Source organism: Rattus rattus, chromosome 1, assembly GCF_011064425.1.
Source record: "Rattus rattus isolate New Zealand chromosome 1, Rrattus_CSIRO_v1, whole genome shotgun sequence".
NCBI classification, from domain to species: domain Eukaryota; kingdom Metazoa; phylum Chordata; class Mammalia; order Rodentia; family Muridae; genus Rattus; species Rattus rattus.
In genome coordinates, this window is record NC_046154.1 from 50,960,134 (window position 1) to 50,975,301 (window position 15,168).

At 46.6% G+C, this 15,168-nt stretch overlaps 1 long non-coding RNA gene across 1 annotated transcript in view; it reads right to left on the reverse strand.

Annotated features, from left to right (window-relative positions):
- The window catches only part of LOC116899485, a 407,111-nt gene extending 395,626 nt beyond the window's left edge, over positions 1-11,485 (reverse strand). Inside the window, exon 1 of the long non-coding RNA XR_004387730.1 lies at positions 10,918-11,485. This is a non-coding gene — a long non-coding RNA (uncharacterized LOC116899485). The remainder of the gene's footprint in view (positions 1-10,917) is intronic.
- Positions 11,486-15,168: the final 3,683 nt, after the last annotated feature.

Here is a 15,168-nt window from a genome sequence, read left to right on the forward strand (position 1 = left end):
AAATGGCACTCAGACGAAACCTGGTGGCTATGAACTCATGATCTATCAATATTTCAAATGGGTATGATTTCTGTTTACATTAATCCACAGCTATGGTAAAGACAGAGAGAAATGCAAGAGCATTGAACATAAAACTACATCAGCTCACAATGCCCAGACTTGACAGTCTAATCTGACAGTGAAGGGGAAGATGCAGAAATATAAATCATACATATGAGAAGTTTCAATCCACACATCAAAATGGGATGTTAAAATCAACGTGGTCACATGTCTGGGGCTACTCTTATTTAGAGGCAAACAATCTTGTGCCTCTAAATAGCCCATAAGCATATCAAGTGTATAGCTCAGCGTAATGACGGATGTTCACAGCGATATTTCTGAATCATGCTATTTTGGAAAGCATGGAAGTAATTCATTTATAAGTATTTTCAGAACATTAGTCATCGTGAAACTTTGCTTATTTGAAATATCTCAGTCCATGCGACGCCGTGCACATAAATCATTTCACACAGATCATTGTTAGATGAATATATATTTGGGTAGCCCATGTGTGGTCAGTATTTATAGTCATGGGTTTTCTATATCTCTACTCTTTCAGGCCTTGTCCAGAGGTAATGACATAGAAATGAAATGCATACCCTGAAGGTGGGTGTGGTCATTGTTGCTGTCAGGAAACCCCACCTCTAGTTTAGACGCAGACACAGAGATCATTACAACTTGGATCACACCTCTATGTAGGGGAACACTATATCCGATATACATAAATGAAAAGAAAAATCACCATCCACCAAGTAAAAGGTGTTCTAATGAAATGAGACACACCACCTAAAGGAACATTGGGCAAAGATGATGAATTAGTGAATCCAATCTCATAATGAATGTGAAAAGATGTCCCTGCCCATCAGACACCTAGAAAACACAAAGCAGGGTAGTCATGCAATACCTCATACCTGCGAGGTTCATCACACATGCTGCCAGCAATTGGGAGAAAGGTCACTTTACACGCATGATGGGAAATGTGAATTCCTGCATTCCTTAGAAAGTAACATGGCGCCATCTACTACACTTTAAAACACACCTATCGTTCCCCTGAGAGAAATTACCTTTGGGGATCTGCTATACAAACTAGTGCATCAGTAGAAACAGTCGCTGCACGAGGCTAGCAATTTCAGCATTGTTGGTAAACATCTGTGAACAAAATTAAGTTCCTGTCAGTGGGAAAATGGTTGAAATATATGTGGCATAGTCAGTCTATTAAAAATTATATAGTCATTAGCAACAGCAGTATATCTATACTTACTGACTCTAGAAAGGTCTCTCTCTCCCTCCCTCTCGACACCCCCCGCATGTGTGTATATGTGTTTGTGTTTGTGTGTGTGTGTGTGTATGTGTGTTTGTGTTTGTGTGTGTGCGTGTGTGTGTGTGTGTTTGAATACACATATGTATAAATGATAACAGACAGAAACATGGAAACATTTAGGTCATTAAATGAGTTTGTAAACAGTCAAAAATCAATGTCTGAGATAAAATAAGTTAAAGATAAACCTACCAACAGATGTTATTTAAGTGCACACATGCACATATATGTTAATATAAATACATAAAAGTCACAAAATGATGTTAATTTTACTAGCACCTTATTCTTCTATACCTCATTTTCCAGTGGATCTCTATCATTTATATGTAATAAGATGATAAAGAAACAAAACGGCCGACATCAGTGATGATCAACATTGATCCCGCAGGCTGAGGTGACCTCAGATCGAAGAGACCAGGGCACGTGAAAAGGAAGGGTTCTGGGCAGGAACAACTATGGAAGTAAAAGTATTGGGGTTGGGGAAAGAAACCAGGGATTACCCAAGGTGTTCCTGCTAGAAAAGTTCAAAGCAGAAAGTTCAAAGGCACCAGCGAGTTGCCACTGTCCATATCTGTAATAGATCTAAAAGCCAGGAAATAGGAACGGTCACCATAATGCATTTACAGAATGATCTTTACTTAACAGTGACAAATGAAAAGAGCTTGGCTTTTAGCCAGCTCCACAAAGGGACAAATATTTTGAGTGCTTAGGACTCTGTCCATGGTGACGCCATGTGTTACACTCAGATGTAAACTTCAGTTTGGTAACATTTCCATTTTAAACCCTCCTTCCTGTCAGTTTCCAACTTGCCTGTAAATATTTGCTTGGAGAAAATGTCACCAAAAGATCTAAGCTCAAGGGAAAAAGAAAAAAAAAAGGTCATTTTGAAACAAGAAGCTGCTGCATTTTGCATGTTAACTAAACAAGAAGTCTTAAGACCTGTGGCTCAGAGCTCATTTCAGGGGGAAAAAAAGCCTTTATTTATTAAAAGCCTATGAATACAAATGAATTCTTTATTTAGTATTCGCACTTGTTTAACTCTGCCTACCCCTTCTGAGACAGAATCCACATGTGCTTTGCCAGGTGAATTAAAAGGTTGTCTGATGTCACCAGGTCACCTGTTGGTAGCAGTGTGGCTGTTGGAGGGATCTCAATACTTAATAATAAGCATTCTTGCACTGCTGCTCATTTGAAAAGATCCTGAGTATCACTAACAGCACCACTTCCTTGCTCAAAACCGAAAAGTGACACACTGCGGTCCTCAGTAGCTATGCCAACCTGGGAAATGCTCTTCTCTCTGCCACAAGGTGTCTTTCGATCTCTAGCCCAGGCTTCAAATCACAAGGGACCCAATTTACCTATTCCCATCACTCTATTAGAATACACGGCAGGTGATGCTATTATTACATTTCTGAGGAATTGAAAGAGATAAACAAAACATCAGGCAGCTCTTCAGACACCTGACAGCTCAATGGAAGGAAACGACAGCAGGAAAAACTCAGGTCAGCAGAAAGCATCTTTTTAGACGGTGGTCCCACTGAGCATTGAGATAATAGAAAAAAATACAAGGACATGTTCATGCTTTCATACTTCGCTGGGCGTGCATGTTAAGGGCAGCAACAAGGACCCATGGGAAAAGCCTAGAGAAAGGAACGGAGAACAGAGGCTAACAGCAAACCTAAAGAGTTCCAATCCCAACCCTAGTTTCAGTAGAGATGAGGCTCCCAGCCTTCTAGAATCTCATGGAGACTCAGTTCTTAATAGGAAAATATAAGATTGTTTTGAGGGTGATGGAGTAGTATGAAAAATACTCATAAGCAAGAGATAAAACACACTCAGTAGAGACAGCTCTTGTGAAACCATTAATAATAACTGTGCTGCCCTGCTGCTGCCCTGCTACTGCCCTGCTGTTGCCCTGTTGCTGCCCTGCTGCTCTGCTGCTCTGCTGCCCTGCTGCTGCCTTGTTTGTTGCTGTTGCTGCTCCACTGCTCTGCTGCCCTGTTGCTGCCCCTGTTACTGCCCTGCTGCTGCCTTTGTTGCTGCTGCTTGCTGCCCTGTTGCTGCTCTGTTGCTCTGCTGTCTCTGCTTGCTGTTGTTCTGTTGCTGCTGCCCTGTTGCTGCCCTGCTGTTGCTGCTGTTGCTGCTGTTGCTGCTGCCGTTGCCTCTGTTGCTGCTCTGCTGCTGCTCTGCTGCTGCACTGCTGCTGCCCTGCGGCTGTTGCTGTTGCTCCTGCTGCTGTCCTGCTGCTGCCCTGCTGCTGTGCTGCTGCTGCTGCTGTTCTGTTGCTGCTGCTGCTGTTGTTCCTGATGCTGCAGGTGCTGCTGCTGCTGCTGTTGCTGCTCTGCTGCTGCTCTGTTGCTGCTCTGCTCTGCTGCTGCTGCTCTGTTGCTGCTGCTGCTGCTGCTCTGCTGCTGCTCTGTTGCTGCTCTGCTGCTGCTGCTGCTCTGTTGCTGCCCTGCTGCTTGCTGCCTTTGCTGCTGTTGCTGTTGCTGCTCTGCTCTGTTGCTGCTCTGTTGCTGCCCTGTTGCTGCTGTTCCTGCTGCTGTCCTTGCTGCTGCTGCTGCTGCCCTGTTGCTGCCCTGCTGCTGCTGCTGTTGCTGCTGCCCCTGCTGCCGCTCTGCTGGCTGCTGCCTGCTGTTGCTCTGCTGCTTGCTGCTGCTCTGTTGCTGCTCTGCTGCTGCTGCTGCTGTTGTTGCTGTTGCTGCTGCTCTGTTGCTGCTGCTGCTCTGTTGCTCCCCTGCTGCTGGGTTGCTCATTGCCCTGTTGCTGCTGCTGCTCTGTTGTTCTGCTGCTGCTGCTGTTGCTGCCCTGCTGCTGCTTGCTGCTCTGTTGCTGCTGTTGCTGCTGCTGTTGCTCTGTTGCTGCTGCTGCTGCTCTGCTGCTGCACTGCTGCTGCCCTGCTGCTGCTGCTGTTGCTCCTGCTGCTGCCCTGCTGCTGCCCTGCTGCTGCCCTGCTGCTGCTGCTGCTCTGTTGCTCCTGCTGCTGCTGCTGCTGCTGCTGCTGCTGCTGCTGCTGCTGCTGCTGCTGCTGCTGCTGCTGGGGTGGTGGTGTACTGATGTTGATGATAATGATGGAGGTGGTAGTCAACAATGGTGATAATAAAGGTGAAGGTAGTCGCAAGTGCTAAGAAACTGTAGGCTCTTACATAGCTCCCAGAATCCCACACAGCAGAGCAGGGAGGAGCACAAGCTACTTGTGTGTAAATCCCAGCTCCACTTTTGTCATCTCATATTCCTCCCATACAGAAATGTAAGATGAATCAGGTAGCACATCTGAAGCTTAGAAAGCAGAGCCTTGCACATAATAAACGTCTTCTCTTAAACGGAACACTTGGGCAGAGGCTCTGCAAGGCTAAACTCCATGTGCCATGTAGTTAGGATGAGCAATCCAGAAGCAGCTCAGCACGGTGGGAAGATCACAGTCTCCTGGGCCAAAGGGGCTTGAGGTCAGACGCAGGCTCTCCGGTGAACCAGCCGTATGATCTGGACGAGGTGCTCCATGCCTCTGATACTTAGCTACTTTTCTATTCGTTAAAATCTCAGAAAAGACTTCATCATTGCTGGGCTGGCACTGTTTAACTAAGGATAAAGTGAAGACCTTGCCACTATTCACAGGATTAATATGAGGATAGAATGAGAAAAGTAAGGTGCACATTCAGCCGAGTCTGGCTTGCAGGAAGCGGTCAGTAAGCGGAACTATGAAGACTCATAAGACATATGATGCTATCAAATCTAAGCTCTGGGGGCCTCCACACCCACTGCCCCTAACAAAGTATTCCCATTCATAAATGTCAATGGTCCCTTATGACCTGAAGTCACATCTACAGCTATTCACCAAAATCTCAAGCCTCGTAGTTCTAATTCAAAGACCTCAAAACACTGTTGAGTCAAACTAGAAGACAAAGTCTCTCTTAATGAAATTGTCCCAGAAAATGTTGACCCTTCTAGTGCTTCAGTTTCCAGACACGAGTGCAAATAAAGTCTATCCCTTTACCGTAGGAACCCTTATAGCCATCCTTTATGCACACCATGGAGTCACTGCAGCCAAGTGTAAGCAGAAGGTACCCTACTCGATGCTGGGATCAGCTCTTGCATGCAAGAACACACAATGACTCATGGGCTTACATACCTTGTCCCTGCCCCCTCCTGTCTCTAGGGACTTGACAAACATGTGTTTTTTTGTCATGCATACATTGTTTTTCTGTAAAAGGAAATTGACACCTGTTTTAGTTACTTTCCGATTGCTGTGAAGAGATACAAAGGCCAAGACATCTTATAAAAGAAGAGTTTACTGAAGGTTACAGTTTTAGAAGACAAGTCCATGATAGTGACAAGAATGGCAGCAGACAGACTCTAGGCATGGTACTGAAGCAGCAGCTGAGAGCTTATATCCTGATCCACAAGCACCTTGCAAAGAAAGCTAACAGGGAATGGCATAGACTTTTGAAACCTCCAAGTCCATGCCCACTGACATATCTCTTCCAACTAAGCACACCTCCCAATCCTTCCCAAATAGGTCTACCAATTAGAGACCAAGTATTCAATATATGAGCCTATGGAGTCATTCTCTTTCAAACCACCACAACAACTTACTGGAAATGTACCTAAAGATATGGGCTAAGGGATGCCACAAACTTCCATCCTCTGAGTAGATAATGGGTACATGAAACTAAATTATAATGCTTACGGCTGGTGCCCTCAGATCTACAGAGAGCAAATTAGAAAGATTATAGATAATAAAATGAAGCTCTGAGTTTCAACTCAGATTCTACTATCCTTTCCCTTTCTCACTTGGCCAATCCATTAGAGCCTTGTGAAGCCCGCTGGTCCTCTTCTGTAAAAGTAAGGATTGTCATCCTGTCACATAGGGGGATGGCACACTTAACAAGGCCATCTAATGTAACTTGTAAAATAATCACCACTCATACTGTTGCCTCATTGTTTAAGGTGTTCCCAGTGGCTTGTAGTGCTCATGCCTTTCACAGTTGCTAGGCACTGCCCACATGTGTGTCTTCTGCTCTGAAGGAGCATATGTATGCCCTAGTTAGGAAAATAAGGCGGAAAGTTCAAGCAGCAGCACAAAGGTTTAGTAGTATATTTTCAAACTAGAGGGTAGGTCGTTTAAACAGGCAAGGGAGGGACTGTTACATGTATCTTAAGCAGTAATGTGTCACTTGAATTTACACACACACACACACACACACACACACACACACATATATATATATAATTTTGTAAACAAAAAACAAAGCAAGAGAAAATGAGAACTAGGTGTGGAGTTCACACCCATAAACCCAGCCCTTGGGAAGCAGAAGTAGGGGGAACTCTGTGAGTTTAAGGCCCACTTAGGCCCATGTAGTGAGTTCTAGAACTGCAAGGAGGCTACAGAGTGATACTCTTCCCAGAAAATGAAAAAGAGGGGAAAAAAAGATTTGAGAGTAGAAATAAGAAACAATGGGATGTCAAGGCACTGACATTAGATCCTTTATGATGTTAGAACATTCTAAATGAACTGGTCATTAAACTGCAGTCATATGTCTGTGTTAACTGTTATGGTATGCCCTGGGATGAAGGAGGAAAACGAACTGTCCCTTTCTTCAAAGGGATGCACAAACTCTTGGAAGATATAGAACTCCTGACTCCCACTTCAAAAACTGTATGTGGCAAGAAAAGAGGGAAAAGAAACTTCACACAAGAAAGGGGGCTTTGTGGGATAAGATGGATGTCGAGGGCTGAGTTCAGCTCACTGGACTGAAGAACAGTGATGTGGTTTTGAGATGGGGAGATTAGCAATGGTACAAGGCCCATGTGGGGTGCCAATAGGATATGAATGCATATGCAGAAACACAGGGATGCAAGTGTGACATATGTAAGTGTGTGAACGGTGCAATGCAACTGAGCATGCGTGTACCTCTGTAGGCATGCAGGTCTCCATGTGGGTATGTCTAGAGGGAGTGAATGGGGGTATGGTGCTGTGTACATGTGGTTTGGGGATATGAGACTAGGTAGACTTTGTGTATGTATGTGAAGGTTTGTGATGCTGCTTTTATGTGTGCATGTGCTTATCTATTTGTAAGCCTACACATACATGTGTGAATAATATACTGTGTGTATATTTGTGAGTAAGATTATGCATATATACAAGAGTGCATGTAGTGCCTTAAGTATAGCTTGGGGTGCATATGTGGGATGGATGCAATATATGCATATGTGTGTGAGAGTATGTGTGGCCATGTGTGTTTAAATAAGCATTACTGTATGCTTGCTTGTGTGTGATTCTGTGCACATGGGTATGTACAGTACGGAGTGCAAGCGTGTGAGTGTGTATGTGTTGGAATACACGCATGGAACCCTGGAAGGGAGTGAGGAGGCCAGACAGCAAAAGGCCTTGATGTCTGTGGTCAGGAATTTGAATAATATGCTCTAGGCGGTAGGGTGCCCTTTACGGTTTTGATCTGGGAAGAAATGTGATCAAAGGCATCTTTTAGAAAGATCATACCAGCTGCAGATGGGCCTGTTCCACAGGGCAGGAGACGAGCTGGAAAGCTCGTATGATACCTGCAAGGGGAGTCAGAGGCTGCAGCAGAGAAACCACTCACTCACTTCCTATTACCTTACTGCCCTCCTTATTTCCCCAAGGCTAAATAAATAATACACTTTAAAAAGTAAAAAATGTGGTCCATCCCATGGAAGAAGGAACCCCAAACTGACACCTCCTTCCTATCATTAGATGCTCAGCCTTGATGGATTGGGTCAAAAGTCAGCTCACTATGAGGCATGGCAACACTGCCCTGCAAACACAGCAGGTCTGGCCCCCACTACACCAACAGAAAACCCCAGGCAAGCATGAGAGGATGAGAGTTGGAGTCAAGGGCCACACTTATTTAGTAGCTGTCAGATCCTATCAACGGTGTGTTCCGAGCAGCGAGCTTCTCTGGAACAACTCTTGTGCAACTTGAGGTCCTCTCTCACGTTTTTCTTTCAAGTCAGATGACAGGACAAGATTTGCTTCATACAATCACTGTTCTCTTATGTTACTGTTACTGCAAATGTTACTGTTTTCTGTCCCTGCCTCCCGAATCTCCTTCTCATCCCCTCTCTCCCCATCTCTTTCCTCTTTCTCACTCTCTGGTTATATATATATCTGAAATCTTGAACTTTCTGTCTCTTCTTTTCTCACCAGTGCCACCCCATGCCCACCCCTTTGCATCTTTCTTTTCATCTCTCCTCATTCTCTTCCCATATCTCTTCCTACTATAAAAGGAAAAAGTCGATTTTAGAAAAAAGCGCAAGGTCTTGGCTAGCACCAGAATCTACAACAAACACCATCACTGCAAAGCAACTGGCTGAGTCCAACTTCTGGGTGGGGCGAGGGGAGGTCTTGACAAATAGCAAGCACTGAAGGGTAGCCACTCATTTTTAAGAAAGTAAGGGTAGCCTATGACCAGCAGTTGCCCCTGGATACCAATATCACTAGGCATTCTTCTAGCTGACCAATTCCTATTTGCTAAGTCGCCCCAGCCAGCCCCAGCCAGCCCCAGCCAACCCGCTCTCACTGGGAAGGAGGTGGGAACGAGGTAGCCCTGCTGTCACAGTGCACTGCCCAGCCACTCCTCCCATCCAGCACAGCAAGGGGTGGGGGGAGCCATAAAATTCAGAACCAGCTACTGTCAGCACTGCAGGCACTGCTGAGACCACTGGGTCCGACCCTCATCGCATCCCCGCGAACGGAACCCTGATACTGACCGCCAAAGAGGATCCATTACTGGAGACCTCAAACATAGGACCTGTTGCAAAATCTGTCTGAGGAAAACACCTCCAGGTTTTTGCCTTCTGATTAGGATTCTACTACCTCATATGCAGGTGACTAAACAGACAGAAGCAGCTTAAGCTCCACACATAAAGGGGTTAAAAAGCACACACATTGCCTTTGGAATCCGCCGCATGCACCCTGCAAAGGAGCTGTTGATCATGGAAGTGAATTGAAGAGGAGTCTGCAGCGGTGGAGGGCTCTAAGCTCTGAAGACCTTTTTAATATGGCTGTATTGTAATACTGCAGTGCCAAACCCCACCAGTGGTTCCAAAAAAGAAAGGGGGAAAAAAAAAGCCTCGCTATGCAGCAGAACTTCCCAGCCCTGGAAACAGATTGTCTCCCTTTTGCTCCCATTTAATAATGGCTTTATTTAGCACAATCGGGGGAGATATGTGTTCTGCTGAGCAGTATACAGAAAGCTCTGTCTGCAATGATGCGATTCTTCCTTCCTACAGGAAACTAACATGCAGTCCCCTAAACTCAGCCTCCCGAAGCTCAGCGAAGCCACTACAAGGTGCTGCGATTCGCAGAGGGAGCCCCTTGGAGGGGTGTGTGTGTGTGTGTGTGTGTGTGTGTGTGTGTGTGTGTGTGTGTGTGTGTATTAGAGGGTTAGGCATACAAGAGGACACACCTTTCCTCCAAGCGGTTGGATACACCATGCTGCCTGCAAAGTCTACCCAGACTAGGCTGTCAAGGGTTAATTTTCTCAGCAAAAACTGAAACACACACACACACACACACACACACACACACTCCTCCTCGACCCCCACCACCTCGGTGGTCACCATCACACATTTGAATCTTCTTAATCTTAAATTCCAGAACTCATCCCCCCCCCCATTAGTCCTATCTTTTGGGAACAGCCCCCGCACCTGGGCTCCATTCCCGCATCTCCTGTGGAAGCCGATCGCCCGACAAAATTATTTTCCTACAAGGTTATGCCTAATTGGCCACTAACCTAATTGATTAATCATTTCATTTTTTCAAAGCAGCATCCAAGAGTCAATCTAGCGAGGAGATAGGGAAACATGCTTGCAATGATCCAAGGGGTAAAAAAATACAGACCTAGGGAAAGACCCCAGGCCAGCTAAACCGATGAGGCTAGAAATGAAATGAAAACGCAACAGGAGCAGGGAATTGCGCACGACCACGGGAGAATCAGACCAGAAGCCTCAGAGCTGCCGGAGTCCAGCAGGCTCCAACACGAATGAAGTTGTTTTCCCCGGAGACCAAAGGGTTAAAACGACACCGCTTCAACCCAGTCTTCTCTGTGCTGGAGGGGAGCAGAATCCATCGGTCCTTCCTTAAGCAAACCCTGCTGGTGGTCCTGAGGGTCGCCCTAGCTCTCTGGCCACAACTTGCACCTCTGTGCGCGGCCCTCGCCTGCGCCTTTGCGCGCTACCCAAAACTTTGCGCACACTGCGGCCGCTGCCTGGTCTTTCAGCGTGGCGAAACGCGCCACCAAGTCCAAGAGCCGCGGACAGCCCTTCCGCAGGCACTACAGCTCGGCTTTGGGCTTCAGACTTTTCTTTCCTCTGCCTCCAGTCCCCATGCAGGGGCTCCCTCGTGGCTGCGGGAACGCGCCTCCTGGCCCGCAGTGGGCATTGCGGCCGCGGCGCTGCAGACCACCACCCCGCAGGGTCCATAAGGCGCCCATCGACGGCTGGATGCCTGAACCCACCCTTACCCAGGCGCGCCCACCCAAGCCTCCCACGCCGCGGCCGCCGGGCGCAACACCCTCTCCTACCTTCCAGCCGCTGAAGACCACACTCGGTTCAGAGCTCTAGACTCATCATCCTCTGGCTGCAGAACAGGGCGACCGGACTCTGCTTTTGTTCCCTGGGGCGGGGAGGTCCGTGCGGGGCCAGGGAGCGGACTATGCAACGGAGCTGGGTATCTGGAAGAAGGGAGGCTCACTCCCAGCAGCTCTACTGGCAGCAGTAGTGGCGGCGGCAGCGGCAGCGGTGGCAGCAGCAGCAGCAGTAGAGATAGTGCCGGCTCTCTGCAGGCCACATCTTTCATACCTTATACATCACTACCGCATTCCCCCGAATAGGAGAGCCCCTCAGCATTTCGCCACCTAACTCAGGATACGGGCGCTGGCAAGAGTGGCTTGGCTGGACAGTCTGGGCTCTGCTAAGGATCGGAGCCACAGCACCCACTCGCCACTCCCTCCTAAACAACTACAAGCATCGCCTATAACCATCACTGGTCTCCCCGCAGCGCTCTCCTTAGGCGGACTATGTCTGCTGCCCAGAATGTCTGGGCTTTAGAGCTAGCAACAGTGATTTACTATGGAAACTCACTCCCAACTGCCACTTCCCAGGGAGTGTCTCCCGCACAGGATCTTACTGCTACAGAGGCACCCTCCTGATTGCACGTGGTTTCTGTATGCCACCTCAGGAGCAGGTTTGTGGGCGCTGGGAGAGGCAGCTGCACCAGAAGATTGAGTCCCTGTTGCTTCATCAATAAAATGGGAATCAGATGAGCTTTCCTGTCAGGTTGTGGTGAGAATACAAGGAGATAAACAGGGAGAAGCTCCCTAAACAAAGCTTAATTTCTTCCTTCTTCCAATGCAAGCCTACCTTTCCTCCACAACTGTCAGCCACAACTCAGTAAATATTTGCCATGAGCTTACCTCTGTCCTATGCCAACCCCTATTTTATAGAGTAGGGTACAGCTTGGCTTGTACTGTTCTCTGCAGTGAAGACACAGAGAATAAGTAAATCAAGAAGAATTGTTGAGTGGTATTAATCCCCAAGATGGAAATAGATGGTGACATGCCATATGAAATGACTGGAGATGCTACTCAGTTTTTGTCAACTCGACACAAACTTGAGTTACCTGGGAAGCGAGATCCTCAGATTGAGATGTTGCTTGCATTATCTGGGCCTGTGGGTGTGTCTTTGGGGCATATTTTTGATTGATGGTTAATGAGGGAGAGGCCAGCCCTCTGAGGGTGGTACTACCTCTGGGCAGGTGTCTTAGGTCGTCTATGAACTAAGCTGTGCAAGCCATGGAGAGCAAGCAGGTAAACAGAGTTCCTTTATGGTGTGTACCTCCATCCCCTGCCTCCAGGGCCCTTCTCTGATTTCCCTCAGTGATGGAAAGTAACCTATATGATGAAGTAACACCCCCAAGTTGGTTTTGGTCAGCGTTTTATCACAATAACAACAACTGGAACACAGAGGTAGGGACCTGTTTAGGTCATAACAATGAACCCAAGTCCTACATGATTAAGACCTCAACTCCTCCTCTCCAGGGCAGAAGAAACAGCAAGAGCAAACGCCCGGTGTGGGAATGAGTTGAGGGCATCCAAGATGGAGGATGGTACACTGTAGCTAGAAGCAGCAAGAGCAATGACCTAGTGGCATGATACAGAGTAGGAGGTTCTATCTGACAGGGAGGCTGACCTCCACAGAGGTCAATAGGTAGACTCTGCACTGGGATTAGAGATGTGAGTGTTGCAGCATTTCCTATGGGGTTGGTTCATAACAGTTAACTCTGGCTGCTATGCAGAAAGTGGAGGGTCAGAAGCCATTGGAAGAGGAATCTAAGAAGCTCCAACAGTGCCAGATAAAAGTCCCTCTTCATCTCCTGGCTTCCATAATCACAAAGCACATCAACTTCCCTTCATCCAACAAGAGATTGGGAGTAAAGGCTACTGGTGAGCAGTTTGGGGAGCCTGAACATGAGCCATCCCAACCCACTCTCTGAATATCCTTTCCTCAACCAGAAGTTGTAATTGATAACATATTCTCATGACTTGCTCTGTTGCTGAAATGATACAAGGAAGGTGTACCCAAGGAACTCAATGACTGTTAATTCCATCTTTAAGATCTCTTTATTTTGGGTCCTCCAGAAACCCAAGCACCGTACAGGCCCTCTAGCCCCTCTAGGGACCGCCTTTCCTAGAGTTGTCCTGTTCAGAACTATGGAGTCCAGATGCCTCTCAGGTGTGTGGTGATGTTTGTATTCACAATGCTGGTCCCTGAACCCAGCTGCCATCTTCTCAAGCAGAAAACAGATTTTCATTTTGTTTCAAACCTTTTGATGCTTTCCTGTCTGCCACCCTCATCTAGCTTGAAGCATACACGGCATCATCCTATGAAGCTCTCAAGCTATAAAAATAGAAAGGAAAAGGGGGTTGGAGGTGGGGGAATTTGTAAAGCCAGAGACATCAGGAGAAGAAAACAGATAGCCTGTTCTCTCTTAGCAACAGGAAAGGTTCTCTTAGCTGAGAAACATGACCAGTTCCTTACATGTCTGACCACAGCAGCTTCCAAAAGTCACGGGATCCCCTACAACACCCCACCAAAGCCCCAGGAATTAAAATAAGCAAGATTTGATAGTATGGCCTGTGACAGGTAAAGGAACACAACGCAGTTAGGAGGAACAGCAGAGCTAGGATTTGATTCCCTTCCTCTCAGGTCTGTATACTTTGGATGCCCTTAGCCTTGATGGTATTGCTGACTTCTGGAACCCAGAGGACTTTAATAGAATGGAGGCCCAGAACTTAGATTTCTAAAGTAGCCAATTCCTTCCCTTGCACAGACTCAGTGAATTTCACTCCTCTCCAACTTCCTTCAAGTCCCAAGCTTGAGCTGTCAAAATTCAAAAGAGATTGTAAAGGCCACATGGTCTTAGAAACTGACTTCTGCATTACCACTGCAGTGCTGTCAATGAGAAGAACTGGTCCTGCTGGGTGTGGGCTTGGGGCTGTAATCCCAACTATCCAAGACACTAAGGCATGAGGCTGATAAATTCAAAGACTATCTGGGTACACAGTGAGGCTCGCTTCAACATTTTAAAGACTGAAGAATCGGGTGAAGACATAGCTCAGTAGTAGAATGTCTATGTAGCATTGTAAGACCCTAGTTCCCATATCTAATCCCACAAAATGAAACATAACAAAAAGCTCTAATGCTAAGGGACACACGGGTGCATCTTTGGATTATCCGGGATGCTCGACAGGAACCAGACATCACATCTGCTTCTACAATGACTCTGTGTTCTTGCCAAATTAAAACCTAAGTCTAGGTCTGGGAACTAGAAAAAAATTCTACGAAAATGCCAAGGAAGAGCAATTAGTAGGGTTTGCTGTGTCTTTCCTTCTATCCTCCACTATCTTGAGTATGTTGGTTAGCAACAACTGGCTCTCTGGAGGAAAATAAAATCCACAACTCCTCTAGTTTTTGGTACCCATGTTCTTGCTGACTTTGAGCACCAACGTACTGGATATGTAAAGAATAGGTATGAGCTGGCCATGGCACACATCTGCTCAACACGCAGTCAAAATCAATTCCAGACTAGGGACATCATCTGACAACCTACAGAGTTCATTATTTCCTATCACCACCTAGGTATTCACAAGAATCCTGGAAGGAATGGATCTACAGTTCCCCATGTAACAAATGGGGAAATTAAAAGTTAGAGTGACTGATCAAAGACAGACAGAAAGTAGAAGCAATAGGACTCAATCTGGGACCACTCCAAAAGCAGGGTGCCTTCTACTTTGTCACCTCCCTGCTGTGAGACTATCACTCAGATATGCCCAGAGGCCATGACCTCTCTGAACCTCCATCTGGCCATATGACCCTCCTAGCCTTGGTGCCTCAGATGCCCTGGGAACCAAGCATAAAAATGCAAATGAAATGACTCATGAAGACCAAAAATATCCTTTAAAAAAATATCAATGTTGTGACTAGGGACTAGGGAGAAAACATGGGGGTCACAAGTCCCCTGGGAGAACTCAGAGACAATAGAGGAAACAAAACCATCCTGAACACACTTCAAATTGACACAGAGAAATGTGGCTGGATCCACATTCAGTCCCCTTCTAAATGTTTATTAGCACAAAGACAATGGGGATGGGAAGCATGAAACCACCATAATTACAGCCGCAGACAGCATTTTTGCTTCAAGCCTGTTTGCTTTTCTATTTTGCTATCTGTAAAAATGCAGTTGCTTCTTACTCCAGAACTGCTCATACCTCACC